The sequence below is a fragment of the Schistocerca cancellata genome, chromosome 2 (genome assembly GCF_023864275.1).
Source record: "Schistocerca cancellata isolate TAMUIC-IGC-003103 chromosome 2, iqSchCanc2.1, whole genome shotgun sequence".
Taxonomy (NCBI): domain Eukaryota; kingdom Metazoa; phylum Arthropoda; class Insecta; order Orthoptera; family Acrididae; genus Schistocerca; species Schistocerca cancellata.
In genome coordinates this window covers 307,394,774-307,407,101 of record NC_064627.1, presented here as the reverse complement: position 1 = coordinate 307,407,101, position 12,328 = coordinate 307,394,774, and the positions used below count along the sequence as shown (strand labels likewise).

At 44.5% G+C, this 12,328-nt stretch overlaps 1 protein-coding gene across 1 annotated transcript in view; it reads right to left on the bottom strand.

Annotated features, from left to right (window-relative positions):
- Window positions 1-10,243, bottom strand: part of LOC126145244 (uncharacterized) — a 102,974-nt gene extending 92,731 nt beyond the window's left edge. The window contains exon 1 of the mRNA XM_049915544.1: window positions 10,118-10,243. The gene's annotated coding sequence lies outside the window, so the exon portion shown is untranslated. The remainder of the gene's footprint in view (window positions 1-10,117) is intronic.
- Window positions 10,244-12,328: the final 2,085 nt, after the last annotated feature.

Sequence of the window (12,328 nt, the reverse complement as noted above, 5' to 3'; positions counted from 1 at the left end):
CTGAGGCTGAGGCGTTAATCGTTTAAGAAATTCCGGCATCAAACCGCAGACTGCGAACTTTCTTCCAAATGCGCACAGAAAACTAATCGGCTTTGTTTTATAGAATGTAATGATTAAGAAGATCTTTCCCTTGGATGTGTAAGAATATGCTGTTAACATTACTCGAGATGGAAAATACTTGAAGCAGAATGTCGCAAGTGAAGAAAGTTGATCCCCATCCCATAATGCACCCAACCTGCAATCCAATCTACTGCACACTTCTGAAACTGTACGCCGCGAACAAAGCATTACAAAGACGTGGAATATGGAGAGAGTGAGAGTAATTTAGGATGCACTGGTAGGATTTGAAACATGATGCTGTAGAAGGAAATCGAAGAAAGAAGGGAGATTTGGGTTTAACGTCCCGTCGACATCGTGGTCATTAAGGACGGAGCACAAGCTCGTATTTGGGAAGGGTGGGGAAGGAAATCTGCCGTGTCCCTTCAAAACAACCCTTCCAGCGAAGAAAATGGAGTACTTACATGGATGAACTTCTATGTGGTAGAAATATAGGGCAAGAAAGATCAACACGTTAAGCATCTGATATTGACGATAAAATTAGACACGATATAATAGTGAAGCGCCTGTGTCGTTACGAAGAACAATGCCACGCTCTCACGGACATGCATGCATATGCGAAGGAGCACGCACCGCGGCGGTTTCAGGCGTTATGAGGGACATGAAATGTATTCAAAGTTGCGAATACGAACAACCATCAGCTATATAATGTAATGACGACAATGAAATCGCTGTTGCAGAAGCAACGAAAAAAGCATGTCAAATTTAAAAGAACGCAAAATCCCCAAGATTGGAAAAGTTTTGCAGAAGTTCGAATTATAGTGCGTAGTTCAATGCGAGATGCTTTCAATAATTTCCACAACGAAACTCTATCTCGAAATCTGGCAGAAAACCCAAAGAGATTCTGGTCATACATAAAATACACGAGTGGTAAAACGCAATCAATACCTTCACTGCGCGATAACAACGGTGAATTCACTGACGACAGTGCCACTAAAGCAGAGTTATCAAACACGGTTTCCCGAAACTCCTTCACCAAAGAAGACGAAGTAAATATTCCTGAATTCCAGCCAAGAACAACAGCCAAGATGAGAAACATAGAAGTAGGTATCTTCGGTGTAACGAAGCAGCCTAAATCACTTAATAAAGGCAAGGCCTCCGGTCCAGACTGTAAACCAGTCAGGTTCCTTTCAGAGTACGCTGATACAATAGCTCCACGTTTAGCAGTTACATACAAGCGCTCGCTCACAGAAAGATCCGTATCTAAAGACTGGAAAATTGTTCAAGTCACACCAATACCCAAAAAGAGAAATACGAGTAATCCGCTGAATTATAGGCCCATATCACTAACGTCGATTTGCAGTAGGGTTTTGGATCATATACTGTGTTCGAACGTAATGAAGTACCTCGAAGAAAACGATTTATTGACACATAGTCAGCACGGATTCAGAAAATATCGCTCTTGTGAAACACAACTAGCTCTTTATGCTCATGAAGTAATGAGTGCTATCGACAGCGGACGCAAAATTGATTCCATATTTTTAGATATCTAGAAGGCTTTCGCCATCGTTCCTCACAAGCGTCTTCTAAGCAAACTGCGTGCCTAAGGAATATCGCCTCACAAGGGAGCCTCCCCATCGCACCCCCCTCAGATTTAGATATAAGTTGGCACAGTGGATAGGCCTTGAAAAACTGAACACAGATCAATCGAGAAAACAGGAAGAAGTTGTGTGGAACTATGAAAAAAATAAGCAAAATATACAAACTTAGTAGTCCATGCGCAAGATAAGCAACATGAAGGATACTGTGCTCTCAGGAGCGCCGTGGTCTGTGAAACAAGAGGTCCTTGGTTCAAGTCTTCCCTCGAGTGAAAAGTTTAATTTTTTATTTTCAGACAATTATTATCTATCTGTCCGTCCGTCCGATGCGAGGTAACTGCGCCGTAGTATTGGGCAAGGTAGAAGAATCTTTTTACCGATTCGCCAAGTGTACAAGTTAGGTGGGTCGACAACATATTCCTGTCATGTGACGCACATGCCGTAACCAGTGTCGTATAGAATATATCAGACGTGTTTTCCTGTGGAGGAATCGGTTGCCCTTTGACCCTGCGATCAAATGTTTTCGGTTCCTATTGGAGAGGCACGTCCTTTCGTCTACTAATCGCACGGTTTCGCTGTGCGGTCGCAAAACACAGACACTAAACTTATTACAGTGAACAGAGACCTCAATGAACGAACGGACAGATCATAACTTAAAAAAAAAGTGAACTTTTTCACTCGAGGGAAGACTTGAACCAAGGACCTCTCGTTCCGCAGCTGCTCACGCTTACCACGAGACCACGGCACTGCTGGGCTCACATAGTCCTTAATGTTGCCTGTCTTAAACATGGACTACTCAGTTTGTATATTTTGCTTATTTTTTCATAGTTCCACACAACTTCTTCCCGTTTTCTCGATTGATCTGTGTTCAGTTTTTCAAGGCCTATCCACTGTGCCAACTTATAACTAAATCTGAGGGGGGTCCGATGGGGAGGTTCCCTTGTCAGTTGTGTGACTGTATTCGTGATTTACTGTCAGAAAGGTCACAGTTCGAAGTAATAGACGGAAAGTCATCGAGTAAAACAAACGTAATATCCGGCGTTCCCCAAGGTAGTGCTATAGGCCCTATATTGTTCCTGATCTATATTAACGACGTGGGAGACAATCTGAGTAGCTCTCTTAGATTGTTTGCAGATGATGCTGTCATTTACTGTCTTGTAAAGTCGTCACATGACCAAAACGAATTGCAATATGATTTAGATGAGATATCTCTGTGGTGCGAAAAGTGGCAATTGAATAAAGAAAAGTGTGAAGTTATTCCCATGAGTGCTAAAAGAAATCCGCTAAATTTCGATTACGCGATAAGTCACACAAACCTGAAGGCTGTAAGTGCAACTAAATACTTAGGGATTACAAAAACAAATAACCAAAATTTGAACGATCATATAGATAATGTTGTGGGTAGAGCAAACCAAAGACTGAGATTCATTGGCAGAACATTAGAAGGTGCAACTGGTCTACTAAAGAGACAGCTTTTAACCCGCTTGTCCACCCTATTCTGGAGTATTGCTGTGCGGTGTTGGATCCGCATCAGGTTCGAAAATGGTTCAAATGGCTCTGAGCACTATGGGACTTAACTGCTGTGGTCATCAGTCCCCTAGAACTTAGAACTACTTAAACCTAACTAACCTAAGGACATCACACACATCCATGCCCGAGGCAGGATTCGAACCTGCGACCGTAGCGGTCACGCGGTTCCAGACTCCGGCCGGCCATCAGGTAGTGCCACAGACATGATATGTGGATTGGAATGGCAATTATTAAAACAAAGGCGTTGATCTTCTCATGAAATTTCAATCACCTGTTTTCTCCTCCGATTGCGAAAACATTCTGTTGGCACCCACCTACATAGGGAGAAATGATCATCACGATAAAATAAGAGAAATCAGGGTTCGCACAGAAAAAATTAAGTGCACGCTTTTCCCGCGTGCCGTTCAAGAGTGGAACGGTAGAGAGACAGCTTGAAGGTGGTTCATTGAACCCTCTGCCACGCACTTTATTGTGAATAGCAGAGCAATCATGTAGATGTAGATGAAAATTTGTTCCGGATTGGGACTCGAAACCGAATTTTCTGCTTTGCACGAGCGGTTGTTTTAAGCGCTTTGACTGTCCGTGCGCGACTCACGGCCAGATCCAAACATCCAGATGTGGTCGTTACTGCGGTACAACCTGTACTCGTACACACATTATAATTCCCGTACAAGGGAGGGCATTTTAATTGAAAGTCTTAGCCCGGTATCGGCGGATAAATATGATATTGCAATGCCTGTGTGGTTAAGGAGAATGGTGCAATGTTCCTTTAGACAGCGGCAATATTACACAAGACTGTGGTTCACATCATGGCAATGGCCTGCAACAGACAGCTTAAATTTTTAGCAAGTCAGTACATCACTTATCGATGAATACATTATGTCCTTCGATTCATATCATGCGTTTCTCCGTGTATTCCTTTCTTTATCTAATAGACCGAGCAGAGGAAAATTTACGAAAAAGGGTACAAACAGGAAAGACAAAGAGAAAACACTTTCTAAAGGACAAAAGTGTAACTGTTGTTTCCTTCAGAAATTGCTCTTGATACCTGTGAACTCATCATAGTAGCCATTTAAGAAGCACAGGCCTTGAATATTTCTTCTAACAACAAACGATATAGTAACATGTGTGTTCGAAGGAACTTTACATCTTTCTCCTTAACAACATGGGCACTGCAATATTACATTTACGCACCGATACCGGGCATTTCAATTAGAATGTCCTCCCCTGTAGGGGAATTACATGATATGCGTGCGAGTACAGGTTGTCGCGCAGGAACGACGACATCTGGAAGTTTGGATGTGACCTTGAGTCGGGCACGGATAGTCCAGAGCGGTTAAGGCGACCGTTCGCCTAAACCGGGAAATCCGGGTTCGTGTGCCGGTCTGGCACAAATTTTCATTGTCATTCTTTTGCACAACATTCAATATATTTCAGGTATTCATGTGTATATATAATTAGACATGGGCCACAAACTCGGATCTGACACGGATTTGTAAGAAAATCGGCTGTGACTTTTTTCATAGGATCTTCCCTGACAGTCTCCTCAAGTGTTTTAGCAAAATTAAGGAAACCGTAAATGAGATTGTCCGGACGGGAATCAACCCAGCAGCCCCTTCAGCACTGCTCTGCTCCATTTCACTAGGTCAAGGGAGGAAAATATGGAGGATGGCATGATATCAATCAAAGGACATAGTATTGTTTCTCGATGCGTAAGGTACTAAGTTGCTGAAAATGAAAACTATCTGTTGCAAGCCATTGCCATGAGGCGAACCACTGTCTTGTGTCATATTTTGCGTGATGCAGGAGCGGCATAATAAGAGGACGTAGTGTGTATACGTCAGCAACGAGCTCATTTCCAAAGGACTGAGACAATTTAAGGATCGTGGGGAGCTATTCGAAAGCCTTATTCACGCTAATGAGAAAGTGGAGGTCGTGAAACTGTCAGAACTGAACTGTTTGTATTAGAAAAATGCATTCAGTGTACAAAGGAGACTACTTACAAAACACTCGTGCGACCTATCCTAGAATGTTGCACTAGTGTGTCTTATCCGTACTACGAGGGGGTTAATTAATTAATGCAACATTTTTTTTCTCCGCAAATTTCGGTTGAAAAAAATGCGATATTTGGTTGTGGGACATTGTGGAATATTCCCGCATGAGTCCCTATAGTTTCATGACGTTGTGCGATAGGTGGCGGCAGCCATCAAAATGTCGTCTGTAACACAGGTGCGTTCCGAGTAGAGAGCTATCATTCAGTTTCTTTTGATGAAAAACCAGAGCATCACAGATATTCATAGGCGCTTGCAGAATGTCTACGTTCTACAAAAGCACGGTGAGTCGTGGGGCGAGGGGTCTGTCATAACCGCAACAAGGTCGTACAAACCTGCCGACCGGCCGCATACAGCTATGAGTGCCGCAACGTTGGAACGCTCTGACGCTCTCATTCGAGGTGATCGACACATCGCAATCGAACACATCGCTGCTCAACTGGACGTCTCTGTTGGTAGTGCTGATACACTCGTCCAGCGGCACGAACTCACAAAGCTTCATTGGACTGTTCTACAGCCCAGATCTCGCATCTTCCGACTTCCATCTGTTTGTCCTAATGAAGGAATGACTCCGCGGGAAGCAGTACGTGGATGATTGGGAGGTTACTGGTGCAGCAAGGCGTTGGGTCCGACGTCGACCAGTAAAGTGGTACCGTGAGGGCATACACGCCCTCCCAGAAAAGTGGCGTATGCCGTCGCACTGAACGTAGATTTTGTTGAAAAATAGATTATTTAGTCGAAAGACTGGAGCATAAAGTGATGTGTGGGAAAACTGAATAAACCCGAACTACTTTTTTTAAAAAAATGAGTTGCATTACATATTGAACGCCCTCGTAAATACAACTAGCAGAAGATACTGTACCAATCCAAAGAAGGGCACCACGAATGGTCATAAGTTTTGTTCGACGCGTGTGAGTGCATCAAGCAGATTCTGCTGATAAACCTTGAACTGGCAGACGCTTGGAGACATACGCAAAATATTTTGGAATATACTACACTCCTGGAAATTGAAATAAGAACACCGTGAATTCATTGTCCCAGGAAGGGGAAACTTTATTGACACATTCCTGGGGTCAGATACATCACATGACCACACTGACAGAACCACAGGCACATAGACACAGGCAACAGAGCATGCACAATGTCGGCACTAGTACAGTGTATATCCACCTTTCGCAGCAATGCAGGCTGCTATTCTCCCATGGAGACGATCGTAGAGATGCTGGATGTAGTCCTGTGGAACGGCTTGCCATGCCATTTCCACCTGGCCCTCAGTTGGACCAGCGTTCGTGCTGGACGTGCAGACCGCGTGAGACGACGCTTCATCCAGTCCCAAACATGCTCAATGGGGAACAGATCCGGAGATCTTGCTGGCCAGGGTAGTTGACTTACACCTTCTAGAGCACGTTGGGTGGCACGGGATACATGCGGACGTGCATTGTCCTGTTGGAACAGCAAGTTCCCTTGCCGGTCTAGTAATGGTAGAACGATGGGTTCGATGACGGTTTGGATGTACCGTGCACTATTCAGTGTCCCCGCGACGATCACCAGTGGTGTACGGCCAGTGTAGGAGATCGCTCCCCACACCATGATGCCGGGTGTTGGCCCTGTGTGCCTCGGTCGTATGCAGTCCTGATTGTGGCGCTCACCTGCACGGCGCCAAACACGCATACGACCATCATTGGCACCAAGGCAGAAGCGACTCTCATCGCTGAAGACGACACGTCTCCATTCGTCCCTCCATTCACGCCTGTCGCGACACCACTGGAGGCGGGCTGCACGATGTTGGGACGTGAGCGGAAGACGGCCTAACGGTGTGCGGGACCGTAGCCCAGCTTCATGGAGACGGTTGCGAATGGTCCTCGCCGATACCCCAGGAGCAACAGTGTCCCTAATTTGCTGGGAAGTGGCGGTGCGGTCCCCTACGGCACTGCGTAGGATCCTACGGTCTTGGCGTGCATCCGTGCGTCGCTGCGGTCCGGTCCCAGGTCGATGGGCACGTGCACCTTCCGCCGACCACTGGCGACAACATCGATGTACTGTGGTGACCTCACGCCCCACGTGTTGAGCAATTCGGCGGTACGTCCACCCGGCCTCCCGCATGCCCACTATACGCCCTCGCTCAAAGTCCGTCAACTGCACATACGGTTCATGTCCACGCTGTCGCGGCATGCTACCCGTGTTAAAGACTGCGATGGAGCTCCGTATGCCACGGCAAACTGGCTGACACTGACGGCGGCGGTGCACAAATGCTGCGCAGCTAGCGCCATTCGACGGCCAACACCGCGGTTCCTGGTGTGTCCGCTGTGCCGTGCGTGTGATCATTGCTTGTACAGCCCTCTCGCAGTGTCCGGAGCAAGTGTGGTGGGTCTGACACACCGGTGTCAATGTGTTCTTTTTTCCATTTCCAGGAGTGTACAATTCCCTGCGTATCGCTTCCGTTGGCATGGCGAGAATAGAATCAGATTAATTACAAGGCGAACAGAGGCGTTTAAGTAGTCATTCCTTCCGTGTTCCATGCGTGAATGAAACGCAAAGAAACTCTAATAAGCAGTGCAATAGGACGTATTTTCAGCCGTGCGCTCCGCAGTGGTAAGCAGAGTATAGACACTCACGCAACACTGTGCATTGACGTGCAACTTTGCTCACGCTTGTGAACTTTTATGACTGTTTCCACTGGTACATAATACTCCAATCATTTTTCTTCTACTACTACTTCAGGAATAAATGTATTTATACCATTATCGTTTGTTTATGTCCATTTTCAGATATATGACATTATTATTAATAATACATTTTTTAATGCCACAAGAAGTGTTAAGGTTTTGAAGTCCAAGGGACAGTCAGCAAAAATTCAGAAACTATCGTTCTTGTGAAACTCAACTAGCTCTTTATTTTCAAGAAGTAATTCGTACTACCGACAGGGAATGTCAGATTAATTCCATACTTTTAGATTTCCAGAAGTGAACTCTAATCAAATAACGTGCCTGCAGAGTGTCGCCTCAGTTGTGCGACTGGATTCGTGAGTTCCTGCCAGAAAGGTCACAGTTCGTAGTAATTGACGGAAAGTCATCGAGTAAGACAGACGTAATATCCGGCGTTCCGCCAGGAAGTGTTATAGGCCCTCTATTGTTCCTGATCTATATTAACGACATAGGAGACAATCTGAGTAGCCGTCTTACATTGTTTGCAGATGATGCTGTCATTTACAGTCTTGTAAAGTCATCAGATGATGAAAACGACTTGCAAAATGATTTAGATAAGATATCTGTATGGTGTGAAAAGTGGCATTGACCCTGAATAAAGAAAAGTGTGAAGTTATTCACATGAGTACTAAAACAAATCCGCTAAATTTCGAATACGAAATTTTAATCACACGAACCTGAAGGCTGTAAATTCAACTAAGTGCTTAGGGATTACAACTACAAATAACCTAAATTGAAACGACCACATAGATAATGTTGTGGATAGATCAAACCAAAGACCGATTCATCGGCAGAACACTCAGAAAATGCAACAATTCTACTAAATAGACGGCTTACACTAAGTAGACTGCTTACGTCACGCTTGTCCGCCCTCTTCTGGAGTATTGCAGTGCGAAGTGCGATACACATGAGATGGAACTGGCGAAGGGCATCGACAAACTTCAGAGAAGGGCAAGTCGTTTTGTATTTTCGCGAAATAGGGAAGAATGTAACGGATATGTTACGTGGGTTGGGTGGCAATCATTAAAACAAAGACGTTTTTTACTGTGGCGAGATCTTTTCACGGAATTTCGGTCTCAGATTTTCTTCCCCCAAATCTGAAAATATTTTGTAGATGCCCACCCACATAGAGGAAAATGATCATTGTTATACAATAAGAGAAATCGGGCTCGCACAGAAAGATTTAAGTGCTCGTTTTTCCCGTGCGCCGAGAGTGAAACGATAAGGAAATAGCATGAAGGTGTTTCGATGAACCTCTGCCAGGCACTTAATTGTGAAGTGCAGAATAATCGTGTGGATGTAGATGTGGATATAGAAAGTGTAGAATCGTATGGAAGCTTCAATTTCACGTAGCTAGGAGCCAGACCCTTGTAGAATTACAATAGTTACGAAATATTCCTATAACACGCACTGATTTCACATATGGCTCGTAGCATAATGCGGCCCTTCCTTGTTTCATATAGAATTCATATGCTGTTGAAAATACGTATGGAGGGTGTACAAACACTGTTCACGTTGAAATTTTCTTTCAACGCGTATATTTGAACTTGGTACTTGCGGCGAAGCAAGATGCCGCAGAGAATCTCCGAAACGTTTTGGATGATGTCACTTTTATCAAAAATAAAAACTGCTGTACAGCAAAAACTTTTCAATGCCGTTGAGCCGCAGTCATACAATACTTTTTAAAAGAGTAAACCGCCATTTGACTGTGTATTATTATCCTTATCTTTCGTACTATCCGGATTCCGGCTTTTATGCCATTATAAAGTACAATGCTACAAGTTCTCAGACCGTTATTAAGTCATATCTTTTAAGGCAGTTTGTCAAAGGCAAGGCTTTGACAGTTACAACGTAAAGACACGTGTTAGCCTAGTTATAATAATAATAATAATAATGCAAATTTATATGGCGGATTACTTTTTCAAAAAATGCTGTATAGCAGTTTGTGAAAATTGCCCGATAGTAACTGTAAGAACCACACTGGTAATCATTTGTACGTTCTACATGCAATGAAGAGTATCACATCTTTGCGGCTTATTCTGAATCATTTCTCGCACTACAAATGCATTACAGTCATAAAAGCAACAGATACACAACTGCATTTTACGTCGGATGCGTGGTCCGAAAACTATATGTAGTAGCACATAATCTGGAGGTGAATCAGACGATAACTTACTTTACGTAGATAAACTACGGCGGCTTCGTACGACGGACGCAGTCAGCCCTGCTAATACAGGTGCTAAGAATCCACTCGCGTCTGCTCTCTTGACACACTTTCCCATCCAGATGACAGGCACCAGCGTGGCCGTCTGAAGTAAATAAGCCTTGCACGATCACCTCCTTTCTCATAATCTTATCGCTTTCTGCTGAACGCTTATCGCCGATAAAGACGTCTCCCCTCAGTCACTGTCTTGGCGCTTAGGAAGTTACTGAGTCAGTACAAAGATATATTTTCACCAAATGTCAAAGATGTAGTTACACTGAGGTGTTAGCGATAAGCACTTATACAGATGATATACAGATGGCGGTAGTATCCTGTACACACCGTATAAAAGGGCAGTGCACTGGAGGAACTATCATTTGTATTCAGGTGATTCACACGAAAAGGTTTCCCACGTGATTATGACCGCACGACGGGGAATAACAGACTTTGAACGCGGAGTGTGAGAGTGTGCCGCGAATACCAAATTTCGGACATTACCTCTCACCACGGACAACGCATTGGCCGACAGCCTTCACATAACGACCGAGAGCAGCGGCGTTTTCGTAGAGTTGTCAGTACTAATAAACAAGCAACACTGAGTGAAATAGCCTCAGAAATCAATTTGGCAATTACGATGAACATATCCATTAGTACAGTGCTGCGAAATTCGGCGTTAATGGGCTACTGCAGCAGACGATCGACGCAAGTCCTTTGCTTACTTACGGCATGAAATCACCTGCAGCATCTCTCCTGGGCTCGCTATCATATCGGTTGGACTCTAGACGACTGGAAATCCGTGGCCTGTTCAGATGAGTCACAGTTTCAGTTGATTGATGGTAGGGTTCGAGTGTGATGCAGACCCCACGAAGCCATGGACCCAAGTTGTCCAGAAGGCAAAGTGTATGTTGGTGGTGGCTCCATGATGGTGTGCACTGTGTTTACGTGGAATGGAACGGAATTGTCCAACTGAACGCATTGTTGACTGGAAACGGTCACGTTCAGCTACTTGGAGACCGTTTGCAACCATCCATGGACTTCTCAAATAACGATGGAATTTTTATGGGTAACAATGCACCATGTCACTGGATCACAGTTATTCGCGAATGGCTTAAATAAAATTCTGGACAATTTGAGCGAATGAAATGTCTATCGAGATCGCCCGACATGGATCCCATCGAACATTTATGGGACATAATCGAGAGGTCAGTGCGTACACAAAACCCTACATCGGCAACACCTTCGCAGTTATGGACGGCTGGCTCTAGAGGCAGCAAGGCTCAATATTGCTGCAGGGGACTTCAAACGACTTGTTCAGACCATGCCACGTCGAGCTGCTGCGCTACGCCGAACAAAAGGTCAGACACGATATAGGGAGGTATCCCATGACTTGACATCTTTTAGATTGGTTTCCACAAAACAAGATATATTCTACAAGAACAGCGGTAACTTGAAATGTTATGTCACGAATGTGATTAAATAGTCAAGGTGCAGAATACGACATAAATAAGATGTGAAAAACGCAGTTATAGATAAAAAATCGAAGTGAAACTTGGGCGATAAACAACACACATAAGAAGAGACTCGTCGTGCTAATGTCAAAATGACAGATATCGAAGTAAGTGACTAGGATATAGAAAAATCAACAGAAATCACTGTTTGTGTACGTGATTATGTCGCAGTTGGTGAAAGAAATCACTTAACAAAGGAAAGGTGAGTGGGCCTGATAGGACACCTGTATGAGTATACATGGAGATGGCGAAGAAAGCTAAGCCTCTTGTAGCAGCCGTCGCTGGAGAAATGAAGGGTTTTAAGTAACTGGAAAACCGTGCAGCCCGTTTCCAATTTCAAGAATGGCCGTCGAACATGCGTACAAACGTATAAATGGCCTGTATCTCTGACGTCGTGCTGTTGTAGAATTTCGGAAAATGTTTTATGCCTGCGTATTATGACACATTATGACATCTCTGGAGACCGATGATCTGTTCCATAGGAATCAATATTGTTTCCGAAAACAACGATCGTGTGAAATCCTGGAAGCAGTAGATACCAGCACACAGCTTGGCATCCGGTTCTTTGACTTCCGGGCCGGTCGGTGTGGCCGAGCGATTCTAGGCGCTTCAGTCTGAAACCGCGCGACCGCTACGGTCGCAGGTTCGAATCCTGCATCGGGCATGGATGTGTGTG